The sequence below is a fragment of the Chiloscyllium punctatum genome, unplaced genomic scaffold (assembly GCF_047496795.1).
Source record: "Chiloscyllium punctatum isolate Juve2018m unplaced genomic scaffold, sChiPun1.3 scaffold_89, whole genome shotgun sequence".
NCBI classification, from domain to species: Eukaryota; Metazoa; Chordata; class Chondrichthyes; order Orectolobiformes; family Hemiscylliidae; genus Chiloscyllium; species Chiloscyllium punctatum.
In genome coordinates this window covers 298,718-310,944 of record NW_027309823.1, presented here as the reverse complement: position 1 = coordinate 310,944, position 12,227 = coordinate 298,718, and the positions used below count along the sequence as shown (strand labels likewise).

Here is a 12,227-nt window from a genome sequence, read left to right as displayed (position 1 = left end):
AGGACTGGACAATAACCTGAATAGAATCTTCACACAGTGTGGAAACAGGCCATTCGGCCCAACAAGTCCAAAACAACCTCTCTAAAGAGCATCCTAACCAGACCCATCCCTCTCCCTGTCCAATAAACCCTGCATTCCTCATGGTGAACTCACCTAAACCACACTTGCCTGAATACTACAGTCAATTTATGACGGCCCATCCACGTATCGTGCAAATGTTGGACTGTGGCAGGAAACCAGAGCACCTGGAAGCAACCCACACAGTCTGGGGGAGAACATGCAAAGTCCACACAGACAGTCGGCCAAGGCTGGTATTGAAGCCAGATTCCAGTCACAGTGAGGCTGATTATACAGAGCACTCCAGAGATTGGACAATTTCACAAAGTTCACAAGGGTTTATTGGAACAGGAGGAAAATATAGTCAGGAACATTAGAAGCTTACATAGATGGTGTCCATGAGAGGGACTGGAGGAGGTTAACGCAATAGGGAGGGTTGTGCATTCTCTCGACAATTAGAGGTAGGGACGGTTGGGGAGACTGGATGAAGTTAGTCATACTCAGAGTTGTACACACTCTGAGTAATGGCAGATGGAGTTTACTTCTGATCACTGTGAGGTAATGCACTGTGGGAAGTCTCATAAGCGAAGGATATACATCATGAAGAGTAGGTCCTCCTGGAGAACTGAGTAACACCGGGACCTTGGTGGGCAAGTCCCTGGATGTCTGAAGGTGTCAGCACAGGTTGACAGGGTGGGGAAGGCACCTGAACTGGGAGCAGGAGGGGGACCCACATCCTGATGGGGCGAATTGTTAGAGCTGCTTGAGAGGATATAATCTAATCTGGCAGGGTGTTGGACCTTAAACAGTCATAAGGCCAGAAAGAAGATTGAGGTTGGTGCACAAGTTAAAGACAGCAATTTCAGCAGACAAGGCAGGCAAGAACATAGCAGGAAATGGGGGAGGGGGGAACTGATGATTAAACTGCATTTATTTCAATGCAAGGGGCCTGACAGCTAAGGAAGATGAACTCAGGGCATGGATTGGAACATGGGACTGGGAGATTATAGTTATTACAGAAACACAGCTGAGGGAGGGACAGGGCTGGCAGTTCATTGTTTCAAGGTGGAGATGCTACAGGAAACATCGAAGGGGAGGCAAGAGAGGACGCGTGGTGGTGGGTTTTCATTGCATGAATCCCGAGAGAGGCTATTCCTGTGGGATCACTCAGTGACACTATGTTAGTGGAACTGAGAAATAAGAATGGGTCATCACTCTGACACGATTGTCCTACTGACCCCGAATAATCAGTGGCAGACTGAGGAACAAACATATCAGGAGATCTCAAATATCAATCATAATAATAGGGCTGTTTATGGTTGGGGTTTTTAAACTTTCCAAACCTAGACTGGGACTGCCAGTGTTCAGTGTTAAAGGGAGGAATTTGGTAATTGTGTTCCATAAAACTCCCGATCAATATGTAAATGGCCTGAAAAGAGAAAGGGGCAAAGCCTGACCTCCCCTTGGGAAACAAGGTCGGGAAAGGGACTGAGGTGTGAATGGGAAAGCATTTTGCCAAAGTGACTCAAGTCTATTAGTTTGAAAATAGCGATGGAAAAGGACAGGGCTGGTCCACAGGTTCAAGTTATAAAATGGGGCCAGACTAATCTTGACGATATTAGCCAGGAACTCTCAAAAGGTGGTTGGTGAGTCTATTTGCAGGGAAAGGGAAGTCTGGCAAGTGAGAATATTTTAAAAGTGAGATAAATTGAGCGATCACCACCAGCATGTTCCTGTTTGTGTGAAGGTCAATGCTGACAGCATTCGGAAACACTGGCTGTCTGCTGAGGGTCTGGTCAAGGAAAAGGGGGCACATGTCAGGGAGAGCCAGATGGACCAAGGGAATCCCTGAGGATCACAGGGACTTTAGCAATACACTTTGGGTAGAAATCAGGATTGCAGAAAGTGTACATGCAATAGCTTTGGCAGAGAATGATAAGGAGAATCTAAAAGTGATTGTATAAATATATTGAGTAAAAGAGTAACTCGAGACAAAATGCTGTCCCTTAAAGATCAATGAGACCATTGGTGTGTGGAATCGCAGGATATGTCTAAGACCTTAAACACATTTTTTACTCCAGAACTTATTGTGGACAAAGACTGGGGAACTCAGGGAACAAGAGTAATACGTTAGACCACATTTGGAGTTCTCTGCAATTCCAGTATCCCCGCTATAGGAAGGATGGTGTGAAAGTTGAAAGCGCTCAGAAAAGATTGACAAGATATTACCAGGGTTACTGCTGAATAAGCTGGAGTTGTTTTTACTGGAACATCGGAGACTGAGGGGTGACCACACAGAGGTTTATATAAACATGAGGGGTATGGATTGGGTAAACATTCAAGGTCTTTTCCCAGGGGTTGGAGTGTCCAAAACTAGAGAGCATAGGTTTAAGGTTAAAGGGGAAAGGTTTAAATGGCACTGAAGGGACAGCTTTTTTATGCACACGGTGGTGTGTGTATGGAATGAGCTCAGAACATTACAGGTGATCACCATTGCACTACACACACATACACAGATATTCCTACACACACACACACTCTCACATACACACGGACACAGGTACACACAGACACCCACACACACCCTTATAGACACACACACTCACACATGCACTCCCTCACAGACCTAAGACACTCTGCACCCACTACACACACACTTTCTCACACTCACAACCCCCACCCCAGACAGACAAAGACCCACAGACACACATATATTTTGTGGGGTGAATTTGCACTTGCAGGATTACATTGTACTTTGATCAAATACTGCATGCATTCATGTAGAACTCTGCGCTCAAAAACTGCATGAATTTATGTCAAACTTTTATCTCACTTTTTAGATTAGAATCAATCTAAACATCAGGGCATAGACAGAGAACACAGGGGTCTAACACCTTCAACATATTGTCTAGCTATCACCATTGTTAACAGCTAACCCGAGAATGCAACTTTAAAAAAAATGTTTTGTGATTTACACATGAAAGAAGTGAAACTATCACTGTATTCTAAACGATGAAAGGCTTCACAGACAATCAATTCTTCAATGTATAATGTCAGTTACATCACACTGTAATTTTTTGCTATAAATTCTGTGTTACGATCGAGCTCCACACTATCACCTGATGAAGGAGCATCGCTCCGAAAGCTAGTGTGCTTCCAATTAAACCTGTTGGACTATAACCTGGTGTTGTGTGATTTTTAACTCTCTTCAAGAAGGTAGATTGATTTGTGACACAGAGATAAAATAAATTTAGACACCAGAGAGACGTGGTTACAGGGCGAACAAAAAGTGGACATAAATATTCAATGGATCACAACCTTGTGGAAACTCAGGAAAATGGGTAACGCTAACAATAATGGATAACAAAGGCATTACAGAGAAAGCATTTGGTCTCAGATCATGAAGTAGAGTCAGTCTGAATGTAAATTCTGGCTACTACTTGCCAAGGACACAAGGAGCAGAACAGTTTTAGCCACCGAACAGCATTCCATTGCTCATCACTGCATTACTCAGGAACTCATTGGAATTTTTTAATAAACACTTTGTGATAATTTTGGGAAACTTCAATATTCCCATAATCTGGGACAAACACTGACAACAGGAATATTGGAAGAGGAGTTCAGAGAATTTTTTTTCAGTGTTTCTTTGAATAACAAATTGTGCAACAGGCTAGGGACGTAACTGTCTCAGAGCGACCGTTGTGTGATGAAACTTAGTGAATAAGTAATGTCACCTGGAGAGATCCTTCGGGAAATTGTGATAAAGTGCAGTTGAAAGAAATATAAAGTTTTAAAGTGAATCACAGAAAGGACATGCTACAACGAGAAACAAAAACAGCCAATGACATGGTTTGAGATGAGAACTGACCAAGGTAAAGAGGCGAAACAGACTGAAATCTGTGCCTATAAATGAACAGTGGAAAACATTTGAAAGGACAGTGTAAATCACTCAACAAAAGAACATTCCACTGAAACAGACAAAACCTCAGCAAGAAATTCCCACCGGCCCCTCACTCAGGACAAAATGTATCATATTAGATTATGAGGCTTAGAAGATCACCAAAAAGTACTTAAAATCCTGTAGTGAGAGTGTTTTAAGAGTAAGTGTTAAAGGGATTGCAAAGGGTCTGCTCGCAGAAGTTGGGCAGTGGGAAGGGGAATCAGTGTCAGGGTTCAATGTCACAAAAGGAACAGGGAGAGGTAAAGGTGCCGGAGGTGGTAAGAGTGTTGCTGAGAGTGGTCAGGGCCTGAACGATGTTACAAAACCAGTACGGATTGCTGCAGCTGGAGGGGTTTGTAGAGGTAGAGAGGGCCATATGTATATTTATTTATTCATTCATGGGATGTGGGTGTCACTGTTAATTACCCAGAGGACAGCTCAGAGTCAGCCGTATTGCAGTGGGTCTGGAGTCACATGTTAGCCAGGTCAGGTTAAAATGTCAGATGGTCTACACAAAAGGAGGTCAGTGAACCAGATGAGTTCTTCCCACTGATCAACAATGCTTTTATGGTGGCCTGACCAATGTCTTGTACAGATACAACATGACATCCCAACTCCTCCTCTCAATGCTCTCCCCAATGAAGGAAACCATCCCAAACGCCTGCTTCACCAGCCTGTCTATCTGTGACACCACTTTCAAAGAACTGTGTACCTTCATCCCTGGGTCTCTGACTGACAACACTCCCCAGGGCCCAAACATTAACTGTACAGGTCCCACCCTGGTTTGTTTCACCAAAATGGAACACTTCACCTTTATCTAATTAAACTCCATCTGCTATTCTTCAGCCCACTATCCCAGTAGTACTGTTCATCCTGTTGTATCATAGATAACCTTCATCACTGTCCAGTTTACCACCAATTTCAGTGTCACTCAAAAAACTTACTTAAACTTACTTAACAATATTCCCATCCAAACCATTTATCCAAATGACAAACAGCAGGGGACCCACTCCACCGCTGGTCACATGCCTCCAGTCAGAAAAACAACATGTCTCCCACCACCCTCAGTCTCCATCAAGCCCAATTTTCTGTCCAGTTGACAAACTCCTCCTGAACGCCATAACCTTTTACACTGATCTGAGCTAATTACCCAGCTTACCATACGACACGTAGAACACAGAAGAGTACAGAACAAGATCCTTTGGCCATGATGACATGCCAATCTTTTATCCGACCATAAGATCAAAAATAAAAGTGGCAGATAGAGTTTAATTCAGATAAATACGAGGTGATGCAATTTGGGAAAGCAAATCTTAACAGGACTTACACACTTAATGGTAAGGTCCTATGGTGTGTTGCTGAACCAAGAGACCTTCAGGTGCAGGTTCATAGCTCCTTGAAAGTGGAGTCGCAGATAGATAGGATAGTGAAGAAGGCGTTTGGTATGCTTTCCTTTATTGGTCAGAGTATTGAGTACAGGAGTTGGGAGGTCATGTTGCGGCTGTACAGGACTGTTGGAATATTGCGAGCATTTTTGGTTTCCTTACTATCGGAAAGATGTTGGGAAACCTGAAAGGGTTCAGAAAAGATTTACAAGGATGTTGCCAGGGCTGGAGGATTTGAGCTATAGGGAGAGGCTGAACAGGCTGGTGCTGTTTTCCTTGGAGCGTCGGAGGCTGAGGGATGACATGACAGAGGTTTACAAAATTATGAGAGGCATGGATAGGGTAAATAGACAAAGTCTTTTCCCTGGGATTGGGGCATCCAGAACTAGAGGGCATAGGTTATGGATGAAAGGGGATTGATATAAAAGAGACCTAAGGGACAACTTTTTCATGCAGAGGGTAGTAGGTGTATGGAATGAGCTGCCAGAGGAAGTGGTGGAGACTGATACAATTACAACATTTAAGAGGTATTTGTTTGGGTATTTGAATAGTAGGGATTTGGAGGGATATGGACCAGGTGCTGGCAGGTGGGACTCGATTGGGTTGGGATGTCTGGTCAGCATGGACAGGTTGGACTGAAGGGTCTGTTTCCATGCTATACATCTCTATGACTCTAACTTCCATTCCCTTCATTTTATTATCATCCATGTTCCTATCCAGAAGTATATTAAATGTCCCTAATACATCGAATTTTACCGCCACCGCTGGCAGTGGATCCCACTCAGCCACCACTCTGTATGTAACGAACCTACCTCTGAAATCTCCCCTTCACCATCCACTAACCACCCGAAAATTATACCCCCTTGTAATAACTATTTATATGAGGGTAAAAAATATCTCTCTCTATTGACTCTATCTCTGACTTTCATCACCTTGTTCACCTCTGCCAAGTCACCCCTCGTCCTTCTTCACTCCAATGAGAAAAGCCTTAGCTCCCTCAACCTTTCTTCATAAGACATGTTCTCCAGTACAGGCAGCATCCTGGTAAATCTCCTCTTTACCTTATCTAAAGCTTCCGCATCCTTCGTGCAATGAAGGGACCAAAACTGAACACAATATTCCAAGTGGGGTCGAACTAGGTCTCTATAGAGCTGCAGCATAACCTCACGGCTTTAAAACTCAATCCCCAAACTAATGAAATCCCACAAAATATATTGCTTCTTAACAAGCGTATCAGCTTGGGTGGCTACTTTGAGGGATCTATGGACTTGGTACCCAAGATCCCTCTGTTCCTCCACACTGCCAAAGATCCTACCTGTAACTCTGCATTCTGCATTCAAATTCAATCTTCAAAATGAATGACTTCACACTTTTCCAAGATTGAACTCCATCTGCCACTTCTCAGCCCAACTCTGCATCCTGTCAATGTTCCGTTGCAACCTACAATAGCCCTCCACAATACCAACAACTTCACCATCCTTCGTGTCATTGGGAAACTTACTAACCCCTCTTTCAATCACACATCCAAGTCATTCATAAACTCACAAAGAGCAGAGGTCCTGTAACCTCTCCCTGCAGAAAACCACTGGTCACTGAGCTCCAGGATGAATGCTTTCCATCTATCATCACCCTCTGTCTTCTGTGGGCCAGTAATCCTGTATCCAGACAGACAGGTTTCCCTGTATCCCATACCTCCATACTTTCTGAATGAACCATAAAGATGTTTTGTCACATTCTCAAAAGATTCGATAAGACTTGTAAGGCATGTCCTGCCCCTTACAAATCCATACTGACTGTCTCTGATCAAACTAGGGTTTTCCAAGGAATAATAAATCCTGTCTCCCAGAGTCCTCTCCAATAATCTGCACACCACAGACATAAGACTGGCAGATGTGCAATTCCCAGGATTATCCCTATTCCCTTTCCTGAACAAGGGAATAATATTTTCCTGCCTCCAATCATCTGGTCCGACTCCAGTGGACAGTGAGGCTGCAAAGGTCATCACCAGGTGCGCAGCAACCACTCCATTGGTTCCTGTCGTAACTTTGGACGCATCCAGTCTGGTTCAGCGACTTTTCTATCCTTATCTTTTAGAAAATTCTCAGCACATCCTCCTTCTTAACATCCACCTCTTCATGTACATCAGCCTGCTTCACGCTGTCCTCACAAACGACAAGACCCTTCTTAGCAGGGAATACTGAGGCATAGTATTCATTAAGGACCTCCCCTACCTCCTGTGACTCCAGGCACAAGTTCCTTCACTATCCCAGATTGACCTTATCCTCACTCTGGCCTTGCTCTTGTTCCTCCCATAAGTGGAGAATGCCTCGCGGTTTTCCTTAATCCTTCCCAACAATGCTTTTTCATGCCCCCTTCTAGTTGCCTTAAGTCCGTCTCTCGGTTCCTTCCTGGTACCTTCAGAGAATCCCTACTGTGTCGAAACAGGCCATTTGGCCCAGCACCTCCATATCAACCATCCAAACAGTATCCAACCCAGCCCCATTCCCCCACCCTATTACTCTCCATTTGCCCTGACTAATTCCCCAAACCTACCCATCCCTGAACACTATGGGTAATTTAGCATGGCTAAGGCACCAAACTGGCACATCTTTGGGCTATGGGGGAGAAACCGGAGAACCTGGAGGAAACCCACAGGGAGAATGCGCAAATACCCCAGAGACAGTTGCCTGAGGCTGTAATCGAAATGGAGTCCGTGGTGCTATGAGGTAGCAGTGCTAACCACTGAGACACCGTGCCATCCAATGTAACTCTCTGGAGCCCTGTCTGATCCTTGCTTCCTCGACCTTAAGTAAACTTCCTCCTTCCTCTTGACTAGATGCTAAAGTCCATGTGGACAACGTTGACTGCTCTGCTTTCATCTATCCTTGGCCACCTCCTCGAAGAGTCAATCCAGTTTGTGAAACGTGGTTTCCCACTCACAAAGCCATGCTGACCATCTCAAATCAGCCCTTGCCTTTGTAAATGTAAGGATCTCTTTTCTCTCAGAATCTCCTCCACCAACATCCCCATCACTGGTCTCACGGGGCTGTAATTTCCGGGCTTTTCCCTGCAGTCCTTCAGTGATGGAACAGCATTGGCCAACCTCCAGTCTTCCAACATCTTACTGTGCCTGTTGATAGTATACATATCTCTGTAAGGGATCCTGCAATCTCTTCCCTAGCTTCCCACAATATTCTCGGATTGACCATAATGAGCTACTGAGGATTGATCTAGCTTTATTTGTTTTAAGATTCCAGCACTTTCTCTTCTCTGTTGAGGATTCTTTCCAAGACATCACTATTTATTTCCCCACGTTCCCGAGCTTCCATGTCTTTCTCCACAGTAAATACTGAGAAGACTATTTTGTCTATTATCTCACCCATCTCCTCTGGTTCTACATATAGGCGACCTTATGATCTTTAAGGAGCCCTATTCTCTCCCAAGTTACTCTTTAACCCTTATTGAAACTTGCATAAAGGCTTCTGATAATTCAAATACACTATATCCCCTATACTACTACACCCCTCCTACACCCTTACAATTCTGCCATTTATATTCACACCAACTAATTCAATCCAACAGGCTCGTTGCTGTATCAGTCGGCATGGAGACCACTGTCACACAGTTACTGTACTGCCCTTGCCATAAGTACATTCAGTGTCCCGACTGTAACCACATTGACATTCCCATCACAGGTTGGTGCCTACAAAAGAATTCCTGCTAACGGTTGCTGCTGCTTGCTTATTCTCAGCTCCACTTTTCATATTCAGATCCACAAGACTGTCTCATTAATGCATTAACCTCAAGCTTCCTTCATAAGTTGTTGGCTTTATGCCTAGTGTGCATATTGGGATTAGATTGGGTTGGGATATCTGCACAGCGTGGATGGGTTGGACCAAAGGGTCGGTTTCCATGCTGTACATCTCTCTGACACTGACTCTATTAAAACAACCCTTCAATATTCCCTTCCCAGTGATGGTCATTCTGCAGCTAAATCTCCGGAATGACGGTTCCATCATATCTGTTCCCTGTCATTCCATCTGCCTTATGGCGAATACAGGGAGTCATTCCTCAGGAGTGGGAGGGGGTTGAACAGATGGGTAGAGGTTACAGAGATAGGGAGGATTACAGGGACTCGAGGATGTTAGAGTTAAACAGAGTTACATCTGGTCAAGAATGTTCATGGGACAAAGGGGTTTGGGGGGATTGGAGGAATTTACAGAGATAGAGGGAGCTGGATTTGATTCTGGAGATAGGGATAGGGATAGATGTAGGGAGAGGCAGGCAGGCTGAGAGGCACAGACTGGGGGCTGTTTCATCTCGGAGATTATTGTGTATACTAACAGAGATATGGAAGGTTGTCCTGACCGAAGACATTTACAGATATAAGAAGGCTTCTAGACTCTGGAGGCCTCATAGATAGGAAGGCAATGGAGAATGCCAGGTTACTGGGTTGGAGACAGTTACACAAATGGGGAGGGTTGCACAAACTGAAAGAGGTTCCTGTGGTCGGGAGGGGTATGGTGTCGGGAATGAGGGTGAAATTTAACAAGATAAAGATCAAAGAATTGGAGAAGGAGAAGGAGATTACAAATTTTTCACAGTTTAAGAAGGGTTGTAGGAGCTGGAGAAGATTACATAGGCAGGGACGGATGGAGAGGTTAAAGACAAATACATTGACATGGATGGTGGGATTGGTGGGAGGAGCTTACAGGGATAGACAGGGCTGTCAGGGTTTACAGGGATGAAGGAATTTAGTATCTACTGGAGAAGGTTAGGGATTAGGGTGTTAGGGACTGGAGAACCTGACAGAGACAGAGACAGAGACACAGAGAATGGTGTGGACTAGAGGAGATTCCAAACAGAGGAAGGATTATCGGGACTGGAGAATATTACAAAGATCGGCATGGGCCAGGATTGGTGCCTGCGATCCCCTGTGCTGTCGCATTGAGGACCAGTACAGAAGAGGTGAAAGCAGGACCCTCACAAGATGGTGGGAATGAAGCCTAGAATGTTGCTGTTCCTTACCCAGCTCTGTATCTATGTCCTATCTTCCAGGTATGAATATAGACTTCTCCTACCTCCACCCTGTGCTGTTTACTGTGAGTGATCTTACCGGCTGTAGGATTTACTGAAGGCTCCAGATCTCCCTCTCCATCTCTCTCTGGCTGACCAACTGTCTTCAATGAGGTGATGGATGAGACAGGAGTTAGGAACATCCTGATGACCTGCATGACACAGAAATAGACAGAATGGGAAATTCGACTGATGCAATGAGGATAACTCATGCAGAGTGGCACTGAGTACAGCAGAGATCTCGATAATCCCAGTCTCCATCCCTTGCCTGTGCTGCTGCATGTCTCTGGAATGGACAATTCTGTTGACTCAGGATCTCAGACCATCTGTAAGAGGCAGAAATGCTGACAGAGGCAGTAAATAGACCGACACAGCGAGGGATACCAGATGGAGAGATAGTGAGTGATAGCATATTATTAGACACTGCATTAACAGGGAATTGTTTGAATTTGTAACAAAGGCACTGGGATAATTGTGAGGGGATTCAACCTTCCTATCTCATCATCTCTTTGGCGGTGGGTCACAGATGAGACTAACTCTCCCACTCTCGGGGTGGGGTGGGTTGGGCAGGGGAGGTCTGGAGTTGGCTGTACAGACCGATGTGGCTTTCCACAGACTCTGTTACACTTGGGGCAGAAGGTGGCCAAGGGAAGGGGGTGGGTGTGTGGTCACGCGCTCCTTGTGCTGTTTTCTCCTGGATTCCCGTTTTCCCCACAGAAAGTCTCGAGGTGCTCGACACCTTCCCAATGCTCCTTCCCCACTTCAGACGGTCTTGGCCGATTTGATTAAGAGATGAAAAAGAACCGATCAATTCTGAAGTAACCAACATTTAGAAATGTGGAGGAGTGCAGTAGGAAGAGTAAACATTGTCAGTGTTTAATCAGAGTAGTGGAACAGGGAGAATTGAAGGTGCTGGAGGTGGTGAGAGTGTTACAGAGAGGGGCAAAGGCCTGAACAACATTACAAAGCCAGTACAGATTGCTGCAGCTAGAGCTGTTTGCAAAGGGAGGGATAGACATCTGCATTTTTCATTGATTCATTCATGGCCTAAGGATGTCACCGGATGGACCAGCATACATTGCCCTCCTACTAATTGCCCAGAGGCAGCTCAGAGTCAGTTATATTGCTGTGGGACTGGAGTCACGTGTGAGCCAGACCAGGTAAGAATGTCAGATATCCCTCCCTAAAGGACATACGTGAACTAGTTGATTTTTACCAGATAATCAACAATGCTTATACAGTGGCCTCACTAATGTCCTGTACAGATACACCATGACATCCCAACTCCTACTCTCAATGCTCTGCCCAATGAAGGGTGACCCCATCCCAAACACCTGCTTCACCAGCCTGTCTACCTGTGACGCTACTTTCAAAAAACTGTGTACCTGCATCTTGCAATTCTCCACCTGTTATTCCTAACCTCACTGGTCCAGCAGTACTGTTGATCCCATTGTACTCTTCGATAACCCTCTTCACTGTCCACATTATCACCAATTTCAGTCTCAATCACAAACTTGATAATCATGACTCCTGCTTATCATTTATTATATAAGTGATGCACAACAGTGACCCGCACCGAACCCCATGGCACACCGTTGGTCACAGGCCTGCATTTTGAGCAGAAACCCTCTATGAACATGCTGTCTCCTACCATCAATCCTGTTTTGTATCGAGTTAGTGAGCACTCCCTGGTTATGTGTGATCTAAACTTACGATCCAGTCTGCCATGCAGGACCTTGTCAAAGGCCTTGCTAAAGTTCATGTGGACA

The 12,227-nt window shown here is 44.9% G+C and overlaps 1 long non-coding RNA gene across 1 annotated transcript in view; it reads right to left on the bottom strand.

Moving 5' to 3' along the window:
- LOC140471498 (uncharacterized) overlaps nucleotides 1-12,227 on the bottom strand; it is a 62,927-nt gene that overhangs the window by 17,059 nt on the left and 33,641 nt on the right. Inside the window, exon 5 of the long non-coding RNA XR_011957052.1 lies at nucleotides 10,499-10,610. This is a non-coding gene — a long non-coding RNA (uncharacterized lncRNA). The remainder of the gene's footprint in view (nucleotides 1-10,498; nucleotides 10,611-12,227) is intronic.